This window comes from Balaenoptera acutorostrata, chromosome 9 (assembly GCF_949987535.1).
Source record: "Balaenoptera acutorostrata chromosome 9, mBalAcu1.1, whole genome shotgun sequence".
In the NCBI taxonomy this organism is placed as follows: domain Eukaryota; kingdom Metazoa; phylum Chordata; class Mammalia; order Artiodactyla; family Balaenopteridae; genus Balaenoptera; species Balaenoptera acutorostrata.
Genome location: NC_080072.1, coordinates 20,523,024 through 20,546,275, shown reverse-complemented (window position 1 = coordinate 20,546,275; position 23,252 = coordinate 20,523,024). Strand labels below are relative to the sequence as shown.

General features: G+C 39.6%; 1 protein-coding gene across 6 annotated transcripts in view; it reads right to left on the bottom strand.

Moving 5' to 3' along the window:
- The window catches only part of LRRC4C (leucine rich repeat containing 4C), a 191,422-nt gene that overhangs the window by 9,430 nt on the left and 158,740 nt on the right, over window positions 1–23,252 (bottom strand). The gene's annotated exons all lie outside the window — the stretch shown is intronic.

Here is a 23,252-nt window from a genome sequence, read left to right as displayed (position 1 = left end):
TCCTAATATAGTTCATTATTTTTTCCCATTCGAAAACCAGTTTTGCAAATCTGTTGAGCTTTCCTCCCCTCATGCAGGAATATATGGTTCCACACATTTACAGAGAAAGAAAATTTTTGTAAATACGCCCAGGGCTGACCCTCAAGGCAAATGTAATGGAAGTGATACAAGGTTTAAATGGCTGTAACCTGGGTACTGAACCTGTCAAGTCAACAGGAGGCTCTTTGGCTATATACACTGACCTTGCAATGTTTCTAGAAAAAGTTGGGATTTTTAAAAATTGACTTTTAAGTAAAGAAAAACCACCTGGATCTGCATTTTCACTTCTCTAGAAGACTTACCTAACTTATAGTAAAGGAATACATGTGTTTAGTGTTTAGAAGTTGAAAAGATTACAATATCATTAGATAAGAAAAAGCAGTGAGTGGAGAGAACTATGTATTAATGTAAGAAAAAACCATAACAACCCATGTGGCTAACATGTTGCTACATTCTGGAGAGTATAAGAAGGGACAGAAAAGAGCTAAGGTGACCATGTCTTCTAGAACTTTACAAACTTAATGGAGCTGTAATACAAATGCATAGATACCTATCAAGAATAGAAAGTGTACATATGTGTATCTAGGTACTAATGTAAATCAGTGTATTTGATATTTAAATGTCATAAAACATTTAAATGTCACAGATAATCAGAAAAAGTTTTAAGAAGAGGGTTTGGGATTTTATGTAGGTCCTTAAAGGGATATAACCTTGCATTGAGGCAGGTGGTAGAGGAAGGCATAGATGACTTGTAAAAGAAGAGGAGTAGGAGCATGAAATAAAAGAAAAATGACTTAATGGAAGCAGAAGACTTATACAGCAGAATTTAAATAGTTAAGTTGGCCCAACTGAGGGGCACTGAATGCCTGGTAGGAGAGTTTGGATTTGCTTCAATAAAGAAACTTAGGAAGACACTCCAGGCTCTTAAGCAGGAAGGGCATTGGTGAGAGCATTATTTTAGGAAGGCTCCATCCTTGTGCATAAAAGAAATTGGAAAGAGGAGTGGTTGATGGTAAAGTCAGATGACTTCAATAATCGACATCCCTAGCATTACTTTAGAACAGAATGAAACTGATCTTCAATCTGATTATCTGTCTACTCAGACATGTATAGCTTCAAATTAATCATCCCTAGTTGAAATCCTGTAGAGCATGAAATGCCAGTGAAGGCAAAATTAGCTTCTGTATGTAGTCTCATTAAAAAAATACTGGTTTACACAAAGGGAGCAGGGTATCACTTTTGAAACTCTGATGCACAAGTAAGGAAAGATGCATTTTTGATCTCTAATGCTGCTCATGTCCACATTGTAAATTATACAAAAAGGACTATGAAACACACATTCAGTTTTGGTTTCTTGAGGACATACTGTACTTTCCAACTTGAAACAATGTTGAAGCATAGAAAGACACCCAATCTATATTAGCAAAACCTAGTGGAACAAAAACCAGATTTAGAGTAAAATGAGGTGAGTTAGAGGGTTGGCCAAGTATTCTTTGGCATAACCATTCTTTGGTAAATTAGCTTTCTCTGAACTGCACCTTCCTAAGTGGGAGTGATGATAACATTAATAGACATTGAGAGGATTATATGAATTAAATGGTGTACCACATACTGAAAGAAAATTCCCAAACCTGCCCTGCACCTTCGTAAATGCCATTACCACACATCCAATTGCTCAAGGCAAAAATATAAGGATCTTCCTTGACTTTTCTTTTTACTTACATTCAGCACAACCCTATTCATTAAAATACTGACTTTACTATTAAAATATAAGTGGATCTATCTACTTTTCCTCATTGTCCCTTTCTAGCCAAATCATCTTCATTTCTAACTTGGACCACTGAAATACCCTCTTACCAGTTTCTTTACTTTTGCAATTGCTTTACCACAATTAATTCTTCATACAGCATCTAGAATGAAGTTTACAAATATAAATATGTTCATGTCATTCTTCAGCTGAAAATGCTCCTATTGACTTCATACCCTTTTAGAGCAAAATGTAAACTGTTTTGGCCTCCAACATATGATTACCTGATAGTTGCCTAATCTCTCTTATCTTTCAACTTCTCTTCCTTTTGCCTTCTGTCTTCAACCATATTGAATTTTCTTTGCTCTTCAAATGCTCCAAGCCTTTTCCTTCCTCAGGACCTTTGCACTAAGGTTCCCTCTGCCTGCAACACCTGTCCTTTGGTTTTTGCATGGTTGATATTCCTTGTCATTCAAGACTCCCTTTAAATTTTACTTTCTCAGAAAATTCTTTCTTGATCACCCAGCCTAAAGCAGACCCTCCATCACCATCAATCAGATTACCATTTTAACCGTCATCAGAGTACTTCTAATTTAATACTTTCCTCATATATTTCAATGTTTATTTTCTTACTGCCTGTCTCACCTGAGTGGAATGTTAAGTTCCTTGGAGGAGCGTCTTATCTACTCTAGTGATATTCTTCCAGAAAAATACTCATCAAACATTTGTTAAATGCACGAATGAACGCATGAGTGTTCAAGCAGATGGAAGCAGTTTGTAGATAATTAAGGCTATATGCTCACTGAGGACCTAAATAATATCATATTTACTAATTGATCCTTAGCATCTAGTAGAGTCCAATTCACATAATAGAAATTTCATTAATTTCTGGAATGATCCTTGTCCAGTTTTTAGTTATTTTCATAGAAGTCTTCCTACAGAGAAAAGGTGGAGAGAACAAAGCAATATAAAGTTCATTTCATTGTCTTCTTGCTCTCTTTGTTTATTTCTATTTTTTAAATTTTCTATATATTTTTGGAAGGAAAATCCTTCCTTATTTCTTTCTCTTTATCTATTCTTGTCAATAGCAGCCCTGTTTTAAGTTTGGCCAGACAATGCCCTCTGCTGTATGTGCCTAAAATAACACGATTGCCTTGAAAATTACAAGTAGATGATGCATTAAGTTGTTTCCATGATTTGCTTCACGTGATACCCACATGTACTGCAGAACTAAGGAGGCTTGACTCAGTTTTCTGGTCCCTCCACTAGGTCAGACCACTTAGAGCAGAGAACAAGAATTCTTATAGACAGAAAGTCAAATCATCCTCAAATTTTCTTTAAAATGGAAGAGTCTCTTGATCATCACATTTCTGCTTCTAGAACACATTTGAACCATTAAATTAGAAAATCCTTGGGTGAAAAAGGTCTAATTCTTCCATCACAATTTAAAAGAACAGCATGGATTAGGCAAGTTATTGGGGTAGGCGGTGGCAGCTCCAACTTTGTCATAGCAACAGAAAGTCAAATCTACTTCATGTTAGGAAAGCAGACCTAGAAATATAGTTAAAGACTTGGCAAGGCTAAAAATAAAATTAATTTGTTTTTTCCCTGCTTGTTTAGCCTCACGTGATGCAGGAGAGATAAGCATACCTAGTACATAGTTTCGGTTGTTTATGAATCCTTTTGATCATGTTCACTTTCTGAGCTTGATTATTTATGAAGAAATGAAATATAGATGACTACTTGTTTCTGGAATTAAAGGGTGGGATTTGAGGTGTTCAGGGCTATGTTTGCATTTTTGTGATAGTTGCTTGCTGTGTTGGTTTAGTGAAATGCATAGCCAAGGAAAAAAGCTTAAAACCTCAAGTGCCATATACTTCTTGATATTTCACTCTTCAGGAAATGAAATCAGACAGTACCAATGATCAGAAACGTTCCTGTTTATAACAATACCTGCATTCTCTTTTGCACTAATATTTTTAAGGCTGGAGCCCTCCCAATGCATGAAAACTTCACTTCTCTCCCTTTCCTTTTTGTTCTTTCTTTTTACTTGGATTCAAGGTCCACCAAATGATTAATATATGTGTTTCCTTATCTCCAAAAGTGGTGTTTTCTTTTTATACTGTTCCTGAGGGAGACTTGCAAAGTAACACTTTGCACACTTTGTGTAACAACACACAGGGACCTAGACAATAACTGTCCAAGAAAACATAACCCAACAATGGTTTCCCAGTGCTTACAGAATAAAGCCTAAATCTCTTGCATCCTCTACCCAATAGATGCCAGTAACACCCCCAATTGTGACAATCTACAGTGTCTCCAGATATTGCCAATGTCCCCTGGGAGGCCTGCCCTCTTGAAAACTACTGCCTTAGTGCGACATGTAAGACACTCCCCGATGCTGAGCCATACTGCTTTCCCAGTCTTATCTCCCACTGTTCTCCATAGTACAGTCTAGGCTGCAGTCTGTTTCTGATTCTAAAAATATACTCCCTACTTTTCCTCTTCAAAGCCTTACTCCTGTTTTTCCCATGCCCTGGGATGTCCTACCCTGATTTTTCTTTCAAAATTGTACCCAAATTCAAAGACAATTTTACAATGACCATTTCTACTAGATTTTCTTTGGTTTTACTGGCCAGTATTAATTCATCCTTCCCCTAAGGATCTGTAATGTCAAGATTACAGCATTTATCAAATCTGTGTTTGAATGCAAATGTTTGGGAACGCATTCAATCTAGTTAATCATAAGCTTCTTAAAGACAGGAACTGGATGATGTCTAGGTACTCAGTAAATATTTGCTGAGTTGCAGTACTGAAAAGTAGTTCACATTTCAATTCATAGTCAGGAGTCAGGTTGATTAGCTAAGTTTATCAAGGTCTAGTGATAAGACCCATATGTAAACCAAAAAAATAAAAATAGTACACAATTTAGTATATATGGTAAAGAGGGGTCTCAACAATAACTTCTTGCCCTCCCAACCCCCAAAAAAAACTTATAAATAAATTAACATTGAGAAGAAGTAGATTATCAAAAATCGGCATGAAAATGGGTGATTGAAAACAATAGATTAGGGTAAAAATCTATCCTTACCAGCAATAAAGTGTATCCTAAATATGACATTAGAGTACCTGGCACATGGCATATACTAAATATCTGTGTATTAAATGAGAGGGAGAGAGAGAAAAAAAGAGAGAAAGAAGGAAGGAGAGAGGAAAGAAGAAGGAAGGAAGGAAGGAAGGAAGAATAAATGGGCTCAAGAAAAGGTTGGTTGGTATAGATTACCAACTACTTACATAACTAAGTGAACTCTAATGGAATATAGAGACTTTTTAAAAATCAAAGATTCAAATGTGTATAGTACTTGTCTGTAAAACTGCCTATAGGTTGGATAATTTGATTTATATACTCTATTATTGTGAGGATACATGAGTTAATACATAAAGAAGGATTTAGAACAGTGCCTGGTACACAGTCAATACTGTATGAATGCTTGTTGCTGTTTTTCTTGTTATTTGTCAAGTCCTGGTGACAGTTGAAATCCAATTGTGGAGAATGATTGATGCATCAGACTATTATAATCTGATGTTAAAGCAATTTGAATCATACAATCACATTTTCTTAGTTTGATTTCTTACCAGCCACCTTATTTATTATAATTTGCTTTTCCATGAAAATTCATAGTTCAATCCCTGGGTTCCTAAGACATTCATGAATGGATTTCAAACGATTTGTAAATCTTTTGAAATCATATGCACATTTTCGTATAAATGTGATTGTGTATTTTTATAAGAAGATTATTCACTGGTTTTGTCATCACATATTCAAAGAGATTTATGATACCAAAAAAGTTTAAATTCCACACAAAAAGATTTGACAGACTAAAGTATTTGAAGGATTTGTTATAGTTCTAGCTGTAGTTTAGCAAATTGGCATTCTGTTCTATATTCTATATTTTGTATGTGTTTAGTAAGTGTGACTACACCCTTCTCATGATGAGCTACCAAAATCAAATTTCTGAGATTAAAAGACTAAGGACTAGACCCAGGTCTTGAATAAATTCTTCCAGACAAATGTACATTGGGAAAGGTCTTGGAATGCAGTCTTCTTTTTTGAGGATGAGCCTTGTCACACACCTTAAACTTGGTACTCAGTGAAAATTTGTCCCTCCATGTCATTTCTTTAAGGAATTTGTGTCAGTGTAAGAATCAGAATGCTGCACGATGCAATGGGATCCAGAGCTTCCTCCACAGAAAGGAAACGGGAACTTCTCTGCTCCAGAACTTTCCTTCATTTTGCCATAGTTTATTCCTCAAAGGAAAATACACGGAGATAGTGTAGGTGAATTGCTGTGTTTATCTATCTCTTAGAATATTTTGGGTAATCATGACTGATGCCAAAGGAAAAAATATCATGCTTATTATTATTAGTGAAAGTCAACTGTTTAACAAGAATGAGAAAAAATAATATTCCATTAAAACAAATACAACCAAGTCCCAATAAGAATACCCCACTGCCAAAAAAAAAAAAAAAAAAAAACATGTTGAATGAGGTTGAATTGCAAAAACTAGACACATGTTTTAGCCTCTCAAGATGCACAATACGATGTTTTTCTCTAGACTATCAGTTTGAAAAAGGGAATAAAAGGAAAACAAATAAAAGAGAGTGAACATTTCCAATTATACTCAATCAAAATATGAAAATTTATTTTTCTCCTCATGACATTCTCCTGTTGGTCCACAGAGGCTAATATTTATTCTTTTGTCTTTCTACATGTGTTTGTACATTAACATTAATATTTATATATATTTTCTGTCCAGGTTAATGAAAGGGCAAGTAACTAAAGAAGCTTTTGAAAATCTAACAGGTCCATCTTAAACATAAGTCCTTGGCAAGGTAGGAAGGGAAGGATTTGATATCCAAAAGTTTTTAATACAATTAATGACCTTGCTTCCCATGCTTCCTTTGGATTGATGACTATCTGGGAAGAGTTGATAGCCATTAACCCGCAACTGCTCATGAATCCTTAGGAAATGCCCTGTGCTAAGGTGATCATTGCCTTTATAGGTTGAAAACAAACAAACCAACAATAGCACCCAAAAGGCATATGGATTTTTGTAATTAATTGTAATGCAATTTAAATTGACATGTAAATTTATTTATTTGTTTATTAATTAATTTATTTATTTATTCTGAAAAGAATAAATATCACATATACAAAGCCATTCAGATTTTTAAATCACCTTCTAATATTTCACCAAGTACTTTCTTCGCTATTATTAAACAGTGCAAAGCCTTAATTTCCTCGACTGTGATCTCACACACACACACATATACACACAAACATATATGTATGTATATATATATGTAAAAATGTCTGGGATTCATTTCATAGTAGGATGCTCGGAAAAAGGATCTCTAACGTCATTTCAGCTCTAGCTCTAATAATATATGATTCTAAGCATGCTCACCAGCGCTGTGTGAACTTTACCGCTGAGGGAACTATTTCCACTCTGTAACTGCCTGTCACTGATCATCTGAAACACTGTGCTAAGACATCCCTAACACAAACAACAGTCAAGAACCAATGCCAGTGTGCATCCTGAGCGTGCATGTGATGGTGTGGATAATTACAAGGAGGCTGGTGTTCAGAGGGAACCAATAAGGTTTAAACAGTCAGTGAAGGCTAAGCGGACATGAGATTTAGTAGGATATGTACATTTGATAAGCAAAAGGTCTGGCATTCTAAGAGAGAGAAAAACATAGGCATTTATTCCTTCAGTAATATTTGCTGTGTGCTTACTGAGTGTCAAGCAGGGTCCTCAATTCCTGACACTTAGGGCCAAGTTCTCCCATCAAGAATCTTACAGTTTAGTGTGATTCTTAAGTGAATAAACAAGGAGCTATAACACAGCAGAAAGTGCTAGGGAAGAATACACAGTGTGGTTTAGGAGCAGGTAATAGGAAACACATACTAGCAGAGAGAGAGAGGGAGAGAGAGGGAGACAGAGAGAGAGGGAGAGAGGAGAGAGGGGGAGGGGGGAGAGAGGGGTGGAAGGGGGGGACAGAGAGAGAGAGAGAGAGGGAGAAGGAGAGAGAGAGAGGGAGAGAGAGGGAGAGAGAGAGAGGGAAGGGAGAGGGAGAGAGGGAAGGGAGAGGGAGAGAGAGAGAGAGGGAGAGGGAGAGAGAGAGAGGGAGGGAGAGGGAGAGAGAGAGAGGGAAGGGAGAGGGAGAGAGGGAAGGGAGAGGGAGAGAGAGAGAGAGGGAGAGGGAGAGAGAGAGAGGGAGGGAGAGGGAGAGAGAGAGGGAGAGGGGGAGAGAGGGAGAGACAGAGGGAAGGGAGAGGGGGAGAGAGAAGGAGAGGGAGAGAGAAAGAGAGGGAGAGAGAGGGAGAGAGAGAGAGGGAGAGAGAGAGAGGGAGAGAGAGAGAGGGAGGGAGAGAGAGAGGGAAGGGAGAGGGAGAGAGGGAAGGGAGAGGGAGAGAGGGAAGGGAGAGGGAGAGAGAGAGAGAGGGAGAGGGAGAGAGAGAGAGGGAGGGAGAGGGAGAGAGAGAGGGAGAGGGGGAGAGAGGGAGAGACAGAGGGAAGGGAGAGGGGGAGAGAGAAGGAGAGGGAGAGAGAAAGAGAGGGAGAGAGAGGGAGAGAGAGAGAGGGAGAGAGAGAGGGAGAGAGAGAGAGGGAGGGAGAGAGAGAGGGAAGGGAGAGGGATAGAGAGGGAGAGGGAGAGAGGGAGAGAGAGGGGAGAAAGAGAGGGAGAGAGAGAGAGGGAGAGAGAGGGAGAAGGGGAGAAGGGGAGAGGGAGAGAGAGAGAGAGGGAGAAAGAGGGAGAGAGGAAGAGAGAGAGGGGGAAGAGAGAGAGGGGGAAGAGAGAGAGGGGGAGAGAGAGGGAGAGAGGGAGAGAGAGGAAAGAGTTTATTGGAAACAGGCATGTGGTAGGTGGGAAATATATGGCAGTGAGTATGAGCATAGGGCAAAGAGATGCACGACCTGATTTCTGCTAGGAATATATACTGAAAACCTGTGGGATAAGGTAGGATAAGTAAAACAGCACCAGACTATGAAAAATAGACCAAAGAAATGAAAATTCTATATTGATTCCGGGATGGGTTGTAGGGACTTGATTTTTCTCCTTTTGTTGGAAGGGAATAGGACAGTGAGAAGAGTATTTAAGGAAAAGCAAATTTTCAATAATATGGGGTATGGAGAGGAAAGAGGGCACTCTGAGACCTGAAGGTCAACTACAAAATTATTTCAATAATTGAGGTTTGAAAAAACGAAGGCCTGGGCTAAGCTCTGCTTTTTACCTAAAATACAGCCTGACATGATGGCATGATTTCCTATCTCTGGTCTGCAACCCTTAACTTAGTGAGACTCCCTTTACACTTCACCAACTCCCCTGATTCCTGACCCCTCATTGGCTGCTTTCTCTTCTGTATATTTTGGACTATCTATAACATCAGAGCAAGTCCTATACATCTGGTCCTGGCTCCTACTGAAGATCTCGGGGCCACCGCCTTCCAGTTTTCAGCATGATTTAAGAGTTTAATAAATTCACCCAAATGACCCAGAAAAACCTGATAAGAAAACTCTTTGAGTCTGTGTTTATGAGTTCTGAGCAAGGGGAGGAAACAGAGTAGACTCTCTGACTTCCAGGCAATGTCATTTAATTGGAATGCAGATAGCAGGGATGGCCTCCTAATTGGACCTGGAACTGGTTTCAAGTAACCTCAACACTGTTAACATTGCATAATGAGGAAACCTTGCTGATGACATGTCAGATAATGGAAATGACTGTACTCAGCGATTTCTTTGTTTCCCCCTAATGACCACAAAAGAGGGAATTATATGGCAAATGCAGACATTTGGAAATGGGATCCTTACTTATTTACTTAAGGAGTCCTCATTTTGCTCTGGGCTTGTTAACCAGAGGTCATGCATACCGAAACCACGTCCTCTTTTTTGCACAGTTCTTTTATAACTGATTTGCTCTCAGTTACCATGGAACCTTGCAAAATGAGGACTTGTTTCCAGCATGCACAAGCTTCCGTTAACACAGTACTGCACAAAGCCAAAACTCCCTGTATTCATTTGCCTACAGTGCACCATTTCCAAAAATATACCATGGAAAAAACTCAGGAATATACATGAAAAGCAATAAAGAATGGGATCCCCTATGGTGTCTCGATGGGATAAGAAAGTAGGGAAGCCTCCCTGTTTAAGCCATTACTTAACTACTTGTTTTTGGTTTAGATAATGAAAATTGCTTCTCAGTTATTTCTCCCACCATCTTCCTTTGTTCTCTAAAGAATGCATTTTAGAAAGAATAGTCCAACTGAAAAAACACAGGGCTGACCGTCATATTCCAATATAGATATTATAGATGCAGGGTGACACCTGATACAAGCCACTTAAACTTTCTGCGCCCTCTGTAAAGTGAAGACAGAATATGTGCTCTTACTATGCCAAAGGAATACTGGAAAGATAAAGTTGATTCAAAAATAAGTATGACCAAGAGTAAAGTCCACAAATGAGGGCAATTATGATATGGTTGTCACTCTCACACTTCCCAGTCCCATCTTTTAAATGTAGCTGCCACGTGAGCAGAAACAGAATGTGGGTGGAGATGTAGGTCAAACTCTAAGATCAGTAGTTGGCAAACAACTGCTCACAGGCAAAATTTGGCCCAGCGTTTGTTTTTGTCAATAAAGTTTTATCAGAACACTACCACACCCATTTGTGTCTGTATTTCCTATGGCTGCTTTCACGTTAATGTGCCAAATTGTATAGGGGTGCTAAACTATATGGCTTGCAAAGCCAAAATACTTACTCTTTGGCCCCCTATAGAAAAAGTTTGTTGACCCTCTTCCAGAGCACGTGGAGAGATTCTTTTTCTTACCCACTCTCCTCAATCCCAAAGCTACCAGGATGATCTATTAGGACATGAAAGAAAAATATTAAAATTTCTATTTATAATTCACTTTCACCTAAGAAATAAGAGATTAAGTTCCGCCAATTTGGCAACAGTGCCACGTGTCCTGTAACATACATGAGGAATCCTGAGCAGGAGAGGGCGTTCCACAACACAGAGGGGTTTTCTGCGGTGCCATTACTTGTCCTTATGGTTTCAGCACACTGTGATCTACTGCTATTTCTGTGTGTCTAGCTAAGTGACTTCAGGGATTATTTTGTTTAGTTTTAACTAAATTAACACTCACAAAATGGAGAAAGGGACTTAAAGGGATTCTTCCAAAGACAACACAGAACGAATATTCTAGTCATAAAACAAGCATAAGCACACAACAAATAAAAACGGCAGAGCTCCTGGTGTGAGCTCTCTGAAGCCATACAATGATTATATATCAAAGAAATGTTTGTTCTGTTTAGTCTTGAATACATGCGAGTGCATGTGGACATGTGTGTGGGGAAGGGAGAGTAAAGATCACTCTCTCGGGGCTTCCCTGGTGGCGCAGTGATTGAGAATCTGCCTGCCGATGCAGGGGACACGGGTTTGAGCCCTGGTCTGGGAAGATCCCACATGCCGCGGAGCAACTAGGCCCGTGAGCCACAACTACTGAGCCTGCACGTCTGGAGCCTGTGCTCCGCAACAAGAGAGGCCACGATAGTGAGAGGCCCGCGCACCGCGATGAAGAGTGGCCCCCGCTCGCCGCAACTGGAGAAAGCCCTCGCACAGAAACGAAGACCCAACACAGCCAGAAATAAATAAATAAATAAATAAATAAATAATTTGAAAAAGAAAACAACCGCTATTTCAGCTTCTTTAAAAAAAAAAATTAATTAAAAAAAAAAAAAAAGATCACTCTCTCCAGCAATCCTGTCCCATCACACTCTTGTCCCAGCTGTATATGCACTTCTAACTCACTAGGTACCCACCAACAGCTCTGACTGATACCTGGCTTCTTTTGCATTTTTTTCTATGCACGCCCTTCTTTCTAACCAGCAACACTGAAGCACATTGCTGTGCAAAATCAATTCCTCATCTGTGCCTGGGACTGAGGATTGTATTTATGCATGCCCCTTCGGATCCTGGGAGAATGACCTGAAAACAGTCTGCAGACTTTGCAGTTACCCTCTCCTTACTTTTCTTCCTCTTTCCCTGCTAAAGTGTTCCTTCTCTCACCATTTATTAGATGGTGAGTTAGAATTAGCTGGGTTTAGGCTTTAAAACTCATGAACATGGGACCCAAATTAAGAAGAATAGACTCTGAGAATTTTAATTATAAAAAGAACCCTAGGGAGCTAGGTAAAAACTCCATTTCCTCATTCACTATATGGAGATCTTGTAAATAACAACTCTGAATCTCATTTCTCCCAACCTATAAAATGGATGTGATATTATCTGTCTTTCCTTATTGTTATCAGGATAACTTTTTTTATTTTAATTTTTTAATTTATTTTTTGGTTGCATTGGGTCTTCATTGCTGCAACCAGGGCTTTCTCTAATTGTGGTGAGCGGGGGCTACTCTTCGTTGTGGTGCGTGGGCTTCTCATTGCGTTGGCTTCTCTTGTTGTGGAACATGGGTTCTAGGTGTGCGGGCTTCAGTAGTTGTGGCACACGGGCTCAGTAGTCGTGGCTCACGGGCTCTGGAGCACAGGCTCAGTAGTTGTGGCTCACGGGCTTAGTCGCTCTGCAGCATGTGGGATCCTCCCGGACCAGGGCTCAAACCCGTGTCTCCTGCATTGGCAGGCGGATTCTTAACCACTGTGCCACCAGGGAAGTCCCTGTTATCAGGATAACTTGAGATACTTTATGAATCGTGAGATAATTTAAAACCAGAAGTATTACACAGACTTAGGAGACAGATCATTTTTTATTTTGAATTCATTCTAAAAACAAAACAAATCAGAAAGTTGTAGGGGAGAGGAAGACAGAGCGAAAAACAGCACACAGCTTTCTATGTGGCAGTTGCTCTAAGTACTTTACATACACAATTTTATTTAATCCTCATAATAAATGCATGAAGTAGATACTCTGTTTGTCACTTACCCCAAATCGCACAATTAGTAGCTGACCTCAGATCCCTCTAAGTCCACCCCTTTTAATCACTGTACTGTATGAACACACTTTCTACTAGCTGTGTAACTTTTTGGATACCTGACTCACTCTTTTGGCAACTCATTTTTCTCATTTATAAAGGGGTGAAGAAAAGCACCACTACAATGGTGTACTGACTGCATTATCATGTCTAATCCTAATAAAACCCCATTTCTTAGAAGGGGTCATATTCATTTGTCTTTGAGAAACCAAGACAGAGTACCTAAACACTATATCCAAGGTTTACAGCCAGCCTGTGATGGAGCCGGAACTTCAACCACCAGCTCCAGATCCATTTTCCTTCCAGCACACGGCCTGGCAGTAAATTTTGCGGCATTAACTAAGACGACCTAAATGAAAGTACCTAGTAAATTGTCTGACATATAGTAGGTACACAATATATAGTGTGTTTTCTTCTTTCTAAATAAAGTCCTCCTTTCTCTTGGAACATGATCAGTGCGATGATTTTTTTTTAATTTATTTATTTTTATACAGCAGGTTCTTATTAGTTATCTATTTTATACATATTAGTGTATACATGTCAACCCCAATCTCCCAATATTCACCCCACCACCAGCTCCCCCACCCCACCCCCGCTTTCCCCCACTTGGTGCAATGATTATATGTTCCATTTAGAAGTCTGAAAATGATGATGGAAGAGAAACATCAGTCCGGGGTAACTAAATCAAGGAAAAGCCATATGATACGTCGACTGCAGACTTTCAACTGGCAGCCAAAGGTTCCTTCTTACAAGCATGTGCCACTTTAGTAAACTTCACTCTCAATTCTTTTGTTTTTGAAGAAAAACATTTCCAGCTAATAACACAATTACACTTAAGTATCAGAGTTCATTTTAGTATTATTGCATTTGTTAAATCTAACTGAGTCCAGATTACTTCCTCATTGCTAATAAGAGAGAGGGAGAGGGAGGAAAAGGAGGAGGGGAGGACCGAGGGGGGAGAGATGGCTGTGAAGGTTAAGGGAAGAGAAAGACATATACACAGAGTGGCAGAGGGAAACAGAGCACTGTCAATGCTACATGTAGCCTCAAGTCCAATAAACGTCAAACTCGCTGCCCACGGTTTCTATGGAAACCCCTTAAGTTAAGAGTGGAACTACAGACATTTTTTTGGACTGCAATTCATAAGCTGTTTATTTAATTATGATGAGACACGAAGCTGTAAGGGACAATACTATTATCATCCTCACAGCATTTAGAATTCAACGAACAGGTATGGCCAAATAAAAAGTTAATTTTTAAAATAAATCATTAGCTTCACGCGACTTGCGTGCAAATAAAATGCGTCTCGTTCTTCCAGGACTTCACGCGTTATTTCCCGCTGGCGAACCCCAAATTAGCCAAGTGACATTCGTTAAGAGGGAGTTCTTCGGAGGCCTCATACCAATTATCCCCTCCCCCATGCCCAGCGAACAAAACCAGGGTCACAGCATATTTTCAATTAAACCCAGGATAGCACCAAAGTGCAGCACAGCTGGAAGAGCAAGCACATTATGACCCCACAGATCATTTGTGAGCAATGAATAGGTCTCTGGTGTTTTTCTGTTTTATAGGCATTTGAATATAAAAATAAAGAAAATAGGTTTCAGATTAGTTTTTGCTTTCCAAAATAAACAACCACTTTGAGGGCATTATTCCTGGTGGTCTGTCAAAGAATGATTGGAAGCCATGACTTTTCTGTCTCTGATGGTTGGAAGAGGTGTGCTGAGACTTAAACTTGGCCTCAGGGAAGCATCGGATTGATGGACTCATTCATACCTTTGTTCCTTCAGTAAACAAGCACATAGTTTCCACCTACTATGTGTCAGGCACTGTGCTAGGGACAGGGGAGGCTAGGAGATTAAACTGTAGCTTAATTATGGACCTTTGAGAAGGGAATACATGAATTTTGTTGATAGATATTTGTAGAGGGGAAACTGTGGCTCACAGGCACTAGACTAAATAGATAAATAAATCCAGAATCCTGCCTTCTAGGAGCTTACAATTTAATAGAGACAAAGAGACACATGACCCTAAGTCATAGAGCAAGGAAGCAGTGCTCCTGCCTCCTACCTCCCAATCTTCTCTCTCTATAGGTAGAACTACCACCCACAGATGCTGTGCTACAGTAGAAGGTAAATGTGTTCACGCGAATGGCATCACTGGCTGATGGAGGGTGGGCAGTGTCAGGAATGTTTCCACAAGAGACACACATTTCCACCTCTGTCTATGGGCCACCATGGCTCGGAGATCATCTTTAGCCCATAAAATATGACTGAAGGGAGAGGCACTCACAAGAGAAGGATCCCAAGGAGAGTCATCTCTGGTGTCAAGCTGGGACCATGAAGGCTGTTTCTAAAGTGGCAAAGATAAACCTACAAGAAATTTGTAAATATGACTCAGGGCCTATGAGTATGTCTTTCCTACTCATTTGCAGCCTGTTTTTTGCAATTCAGTAGTGGTTTGCAGTAGCTTGGCTACCCACAAGTTGCTCGTGCTGTAGCAAAGCCAGTCTTTGGCTGTTATTGGATTTGACAGTGTATAATGAGCCACTTCACATTAGCTGCTGCTGTAGTGTTCAGCATATTGTGGCAAAGATTTAGCATGAATCATCACCTCACCTAGCTCTCCGTTGTGGTCTCTGTGCTGTAAACAGGCAATGTGTTTGCCAAGCTAAGGGGAAAGAAAGCATCCATTAGAACAATTCAGCACATTTCTCGATCTGCTGCTACCACCATCACCACAGACAACACTGGTGACAATATTTATCAAATTGCCACTGTATTTTAACACTCTCCTGGGCAGAAAGCCAAGGCAGCTATTTTAACCACTGGCCATATTGAACAATGCATTGTTTAATGCCAATAAAAAAAAATGCATTTAGAGTCAGAAGATCTGTGGTCTACACTTGGTTCTGACTTATTAGACGCTTAACCTTAAGCAAGTTACGTTTTCTCTCTGATCCACCGCCCTGTTCAGAACCACCTCTTAAGATCAAATGAGATCATGTATTTTGAAGATGGAGAGGAAATAGTTAAAGAAACACTCTGAATTATTAAAATCAAATGGGATGTTAAGAATCTGACATAGGCATTTGCTACAAACTCTAACTGGGATTTTTTTTCCACATCCCGAAACAGGAGAGATACTAACATTTCTTCCTCCTACCCATCCCTCATCTCCCCAATATTCCCCTCCCAACACCCCTGTGGCAATGGCAGATTAAATATTAGAATCAAAGATTGAGGGTCACACAGTATTTGGAGCAAAGCAATAGAGCTGGCATTTTGCAAAGCATAATGAGTAACCTAAATGATTTTTAATTCCAACAAACTATAGATATTTCCAATCCAAGCTTAGACATACAGTTGGTGCAAACTGTACAAAGAGGAAGCCCCTAGCAAATGCAGATGGGAAAAGCCCATGAAATTATCAATCAAGATCAAGCGACTGACACAGATATTGAAATCACCAAGAATTATATCAGGAGGAGGTTTGGAGAGAACATCAGGCAGGCAGGTGTTAAACTCTTCAAGGAATAAGGAGGAGGGAAGTGTGGGTCTGTGGTTGACTCCAACAAGGAGGCGTTAGCAGGTGGTATAGTCTGATGGTGTAAGCTTCAAAGCTGGGCATTTTACTGTATTAGATAGTTTTGTTTGGAACAGATAATGATAAGTAAAAGGGCTTCTCAAACTTCAAAGCAATACATCACTAGTGAATAGTATTATTACTACATAAATAAAACTGAATATGATTAACATTTATTTCAGATCTGATGTGTGGATTTTCCATCATTGGGTTTCAAAAACATGTAACACAAACTTAGATGAAGTTTCCCTAAATCTCATAGTTTCAGGAACCATTAACAACCCATCAGTACGAAATATGAAATCTGAGCTAGAAGTTAACATGCCTGGGATTTATAACAATGTGAGAGGAAGGCAGTGGGTAACCATGAGTGTGTGTAGAGAGGGTAAAGAAGAGGTGGGAGGTGGAAAGTTTATGTTCATTGCTAAATCCAGTAGCTAATTCTCAACTCTCAACTAGGCAAAAATTAGCAACATTTGACATGGTGACTCTTCTGTCCTTCCTGAAACACTCTCTGCACTTGGCTCCTAGGAAACTACCCTCTCTCTTCTTCTTCTACCTCACTGGTCACTCTGCTCAAACTTCATCGCTAGATCTGCATTATCTCAGGACACTAAACCTTGGAGTGCACCAGGGCTCAGTTAGTGCACCTCTCCTTTGTCTATACCACTCTCTAAGTGAATCCCATAGTGAGTTTAGACACCGTCTACAAACTGAAGACTGCCAAACATTTATCTCCAGCTGGCAATGCAGACTTGCAATATACGTATGTAACAGCTAATGCAAGACTTCCACTTGAAGACATCAAAAACCAACCTGTCCAAAAATAAAACTCTTGATTCCAACTCAACTTCCATCCCTGAAAAAGACTTTTCTAATAGCAGCTCCAGTCACTTATTCATTCAAAAAAAATTTTAACCTCTTACCATGTGCCAAGAAACTGGTTCCAGGAACCATCCTTGTAAGAGCTCAGGACAAAGCCCCCTTGAAACTTTATTTTTTGGTCTCATCTCCAATTTGCATCCTATTACTTCTATACTTTATCACCTTTACATCCTATTGCTTGTACAATGGAAATCCTGTATATCAAGAGTCTCGATACTTCTCACCTCCACTGCTACATCCTAGTCCATTATCTCTCTGAATAATTGGATGATTCCAATAACCTGGTCCAGTATCTGGTGTCTTTGTTTCTATTCTTGCCCCTCTTCAGTCTTTTCTCCACACCGTGGAGGAATCCTCTCAAAATGCAAGTCAGATCACATTCTTTCTTCTGCTCAATGCTCAATGGCTTCTGATGTCACTCAGAGTAATATTACAATGCTTCCAGTGGCCTAGGAGGTCATTTAGAGTTTTCTTCTGCATCTCCCCTTCTCTCATCCTATCCTGCTACCACTATCACTCTTACTCCACTCTGGACACACAGGTTCCTTACTGTTCCTCAAATATACCAAGCACACTTCTTTCTCAGGAACATTGCACTTGCTCTTCCTTCTGCCTGAAACGTTCTTCACCCAGACAGACCTGTAGCCATGCATGCACATGACAACTGTACCATGTTTCATCCAAATACCTGTATGCTTTGCTTCTTCACTTCGTCCAGGTCACCTGCTCAGAGGGACCTCCCTTCCCTGGAGATGCTGCCTAAAATATAACTGCCCCTTTCCCCACCTATCTTTATCCCTCCCCTTATTCTTCTTTATTTCTCTTTAGCGCTCTTCTCACAACTAGAGAAAATACACATGTATTTATATATGTATCTGTACGTATATGTATTTATTTTCTGTCTCCTCCAACGATATGAAGACATGGAGTTTGAATGATTTGTTTATTGATGGAGCCCCATAATAGCCCTATTTGATAGATGAGGAAACTAAAGCCCAGAAAATGTGAATGCCTCTCTGAGTACTTTTCTGGTGAAAATGGGGATTATCAAGCAGAAAGGAGAGTACAAAGACGGAAATGATGATAATTCAATAGATCTGTGCATGTGATAGGCTACAGAAGTTAAGTTGATGAATTCTGTCATTAGATGTAGTTACTTTGTGACTTGGGCAAGTCCCATAGTCTTTTGAGACTCCAATTCCCTCATCTCTAAAGTCAGGGTGATAATACTAGTGATAACCTCAGAAGGTTGTTCTGAACATGAAATGAGGTGTTGCCATAAGCCACTAAGCCTGGCATATCGTAAGCTCTCAGATAATAGGAATGATTATTATTATCTGAGAGAGTTTCATTCATTGTTTATTAAGCACTGCTCTAAATACTTGGGGAGTGGCTAAAAATATACCCACTTTTATAAAATGATTATCTGGTGCTGGATGTGGTACTCGTTCCCAAATATGTGATCATGCCTGGATATGGAAAATAAATCAAGATGATAAACCACTTTGACCTTTTACGTATCACCATAGAAACAAGATTGGTAACAAGAAAGATGGTGAGGGCTTCCCTGGTGGCGCAGTGGTTGAGAATCTGCCTGCCAGTGCAGGGGACACGGGTTTGAGCCCTGGTCTGGGAGGATCCCACATGCCACGGAGCAACTGGGCCCGTGTGTCACAATTACTGAGCCTGCGCCTGGGGCCTGTGAGCCACAACTATTGAGCCTGAGCGTCTGGAGCCTGTGCTCTGCAACGAGAGAGGCCGCGATAGTGAAAGGCCCGCGCACTGCGATGAAGAGTGGCCCCCGCTTGGCGCAACTAGAGAAAGCCCTCACACAGAAACGAAGACCCAACACAGCCAAAAATAAAATAAATAAAATTTAAAAAAAAACCAAACTGCTAAAAAAAAAAAAAAAATTAAAAAAAAAAAAAAAAAAAGAAAGATGGTGATGAGAATGGTACCTTTTGTTTCTATTATACATCACAGATTGGAACATCTTCTCACATACATTGTCCTATCAGATCTTCACAATTATGGGAGGTATGCAGAAGAGATTATATATATTTTTTTCATTTTCCAGATGAGATGTTAAAGTATTAGGAAGTTAAATAATGTTATCAAGTTTAAAAAGCTAACATATAATAACTATTAATACAGTAAGTTAAATCTTTGGATCCCTAGGCTAGTGCTCTGCCTAAGATATGATGTTTTAACATGAACATGTTAAGGGAGAGAAGGAGGTATTTATGCTGTGAGTCCTTCCAAAGTTCTCAAAATTTGTAGGAAATTGCCTTTTTTGTGTTCCTTTAATACATTTCACTATTACTTCCATATGGGAAGAGTGAGAAGAACATTTATTGAGCAATTGTCGACTGTGTTGGTCATCCACATTGTACTTATGTGTCTTTCTGCATCATTAGACTACATGCCCTATTGGGACAGGAACTATATACCATTTTATGTGCATGCACAGCCCAGCTACTGCCACATAGTATGCATTCAATAAATATTTCTTGACTAAGTGAATGAAACAGCTTATTTGGTTATATACAGAAAGAAGTAACAGTGAAAGTACACCCTGAATTTAAATCATATAATCAATCAGTACAATTAGAACGAACTTTATAAAATTGCCGTTTCCTAAGTTAAAAACTGTTGACGTCAACAATTTCATATGATTGAAACTAATAGTTTCCAAAGAGGGACAATGATTTTGGAAATGCTCAGTTTGCCAATCAAATTTCTGGAATTTATGGAAATCCTTTTCAGTTTACTTCTCATTACATAAACATTTATGTACCAACCAAGGGGAAAAGAGCCAATATTTTGATTTCAAAGAAAGTCTTCTAACTTCAAACATTTAATTGTGGGAGGGTAATTAAAAATAAAGCCAGAATAAGCACATTAAGTACTGAGTTATAAAGAGGACATGTCTATTGATTACCTGTATCAAGGTCCACAAGCACAGAGCAGAGAAGTCACCCACTTGCTCTGCCATAGCCTTAAATCCAATGGTACAGCCATTGGTACATCAAGGTATCCATACCGTTTTCTCTTAATATAGCTGCTCAAATATTATGACTTCTCATAGTTCTATTCTGAGTTCCTCCTTTGTCACTTGACTTGCTCACGGAGATAATTAACCATTTGGTCATCATTTTTTCCCATAGTATTCTCTTCATTACACCACCTATCACCTTGGGAAAATCAAGACCATCTCCTATTAACTAGTAGGTTGCCACTGTGAAACACTGTTCTGGGCATGCACGGGAAATAATTTTTAATTAAAATGAAGTATCTGAAGGATATACATGGACGCAAATCTATATGCTACTTAAATATCTCCTTAGCTGCTAGTGGTATCCTCGTTTCACATTGGAGATCAAGATGTGTGGGAGTAGGAGATGGCACATACCAAGTGTCCTTGATTTTCAAATAACAGCAGCTGGTCGACCTCCTGCTCTAACCGATCTAAACCTCTGGTCGGAAAGGACACAGGATAGTTGTGGTCTGTGTAAATGTGACATTTATCTTCATGAGTGTAGTGATGAAGAATGGACCAGGACTGGCACAGTTATGAGTGACTTATCCCATTTCCCCTCACAAGTGAAGATAAATGACACAAAATCTCAGCCATCAGGCATTCTATATATTTTCCCCACATTTATGCCCATAGACGCAAACATACAGAAGGTCTCTTCCTCAATCTGATTGTTTTTTATTTTCAAAATATGCAGCTAACAAGAACAACAGAGAACTTGTGGGAAAGTCAGAGGGGAAGAAAAATGCTGAATCACTTCTAGGAGACAAGCTATGCCCTGGGAGAGCAACAGACCCTATCTCTGGGAACTCTAAAATGACTGTAAGCCTCAAAATAGGATTTCCACGGGTCTCTGGCTGCTGTCATTAAGCTAATGTTATGAGACAGTCACAAAGGCCCCCCAAGGATACTGCACTAGAACACTAGACAACCTGTAGAAAATTCACGAAGATGGTGGTTCTAACAGAGTGACTTCTAAGACCTCCTGTTTGTCTAAAAGACAGTCTTTCTGGTTTACTTTATACTCATATGACATTCATTATCCTCAGATGATATGCAGTCCTTAAGTTCTGAATTGGACTAGGATGTCCTCACTAAGCTTTTTAATTGCTGGTAAGGTGGACAGGTTACGGAAGGCTGAATAATTGCATCATCCAGGATGTCCTCTGTGCCCAGCCCTCATAGCTAGATAATGTGGGGACTCAGTTTCAGCCCCCCGTGGGATATGGTCTCTCTTACATAACAATGCTGTAGCACCACTGAGAGCATATTGGATCATTTTAAGTTACCACATTCAAATGTAAACCTATATTGAAGGAAATTTAAACCTAATTTGAAGCTGGCCCTATTGGGAAGAATCTAGTTCCCTAGAGCTAGTTCACTAGAAAATTATTATACCCAGCTAATCAGAAGGCCAAGTCTCCTCTGTGCCAAAGCAGTTGGGAGTTGCAGTTTTGCCTCTTATTGCCCATACCTGACTTGTTCCCAGTGTTGTTAGTCTTTAGGACCATTTAATGGTAGATGATGGACCTCCACAGATAGGCAGAACAGATCCTGGCCATCTTCTTCAGCCTAATTCTCATACTTGGCTTGATGACATCATTGTTTCAGATTTAGCTCTGATGTTATACTCCAATAGTTTATAATCTATACTCTAATTACTTTGGGAAATGTTACCAATTTGATCCCAAGATCATGCCTCCATATTTGTTTGCAACCTCTTATGGGACTCTTGTCCCTTTCCATGAGTCTAAGTCATTGTTATGATAACATATCCAATAACCTATGCCCTCAATGACTAAGGGTCTGGCTTGTTCTTTAAATATCTAGATATCCAAAATTACCACCTTAATCCCCTCCAGCACTGAAAGTCTTTCTAATATGCATCTCATTCAACATTTATTGAATGCTTCCTAAAAGCAGGGATAATTCTAGACTCTCAGGATTCTGCAGTGAGTCAGAGAGTGACAAACTCTCCCTTCATAGAGCTTACTTTTTAAGGTTTAGACAGATAATAAGCAAACCAGAAAAGATCAGATAGAGATAAGTACTGAAATAAAAATACAACAGTGATGAGTCAGGGAATGACTGATAGGAAATATTACATGGATTTGGTCTAGAAAGACCCCTCTGAAAAAGAGACATTAAATTTCAAGAATGACAAGAAAGAACTCAGACATAAAAAGATCTAGAAGAAAAATATTCCAGGCAGAGAGAATAATTAATATAAATGCTCCAAGTTTGAGGAAGTGCTATTGTCTAAATGTTTGTGTCCACTCCCCTTCCAAATTCATATGTTAAATCCTAATACCCAACGTGATGGTATTAGGAGGTGGTGCCTTTGGGTGGTGATGAGGTCATAAGGATGGAGCCCTCATGAATGGAATTAGTACCTTTATAAAAGAGGCTCGAGAGAGACCCCTAGCCCTTTCCTCCCCCTGAGGATACAATGAGGAGTCTGCAACTAGGAAGAGAGCCCTCACCTGACCATGATGGCACCCTGATCTCTGAGTTCAGGTCTCCAGAAGTATGAGAAATAAGTTCTGTTGCTTATAAGATACTTAATCTGTGGTATTTTGTTACAGCAGTTCAAACAGACAAGAAGAATGTTATACTTAAAGAATAATAAGGGAAAATATAAGCGAGTCTAGTAGGAATAAAGTGAGAAAGCAGAAGAGTAGGAGATGTGGATGGAGAGTATATTAGTTTCCTTTGGTTTCCATAACAATTATCACAGACATGATGACTTAAGACAACAGAAATTGATTCTCTCCCAGCAATGGAGGCCAGAAGTCTGAAACGGAGATGCCACCAGGACTCTCTAAAAACGTTTGGGGAGAATTCTCTTTTGCCTCTTCCAGCTCTGGTGGCTCCAGATATTCCTTGGTTTGTGGCTACATTACTCCAA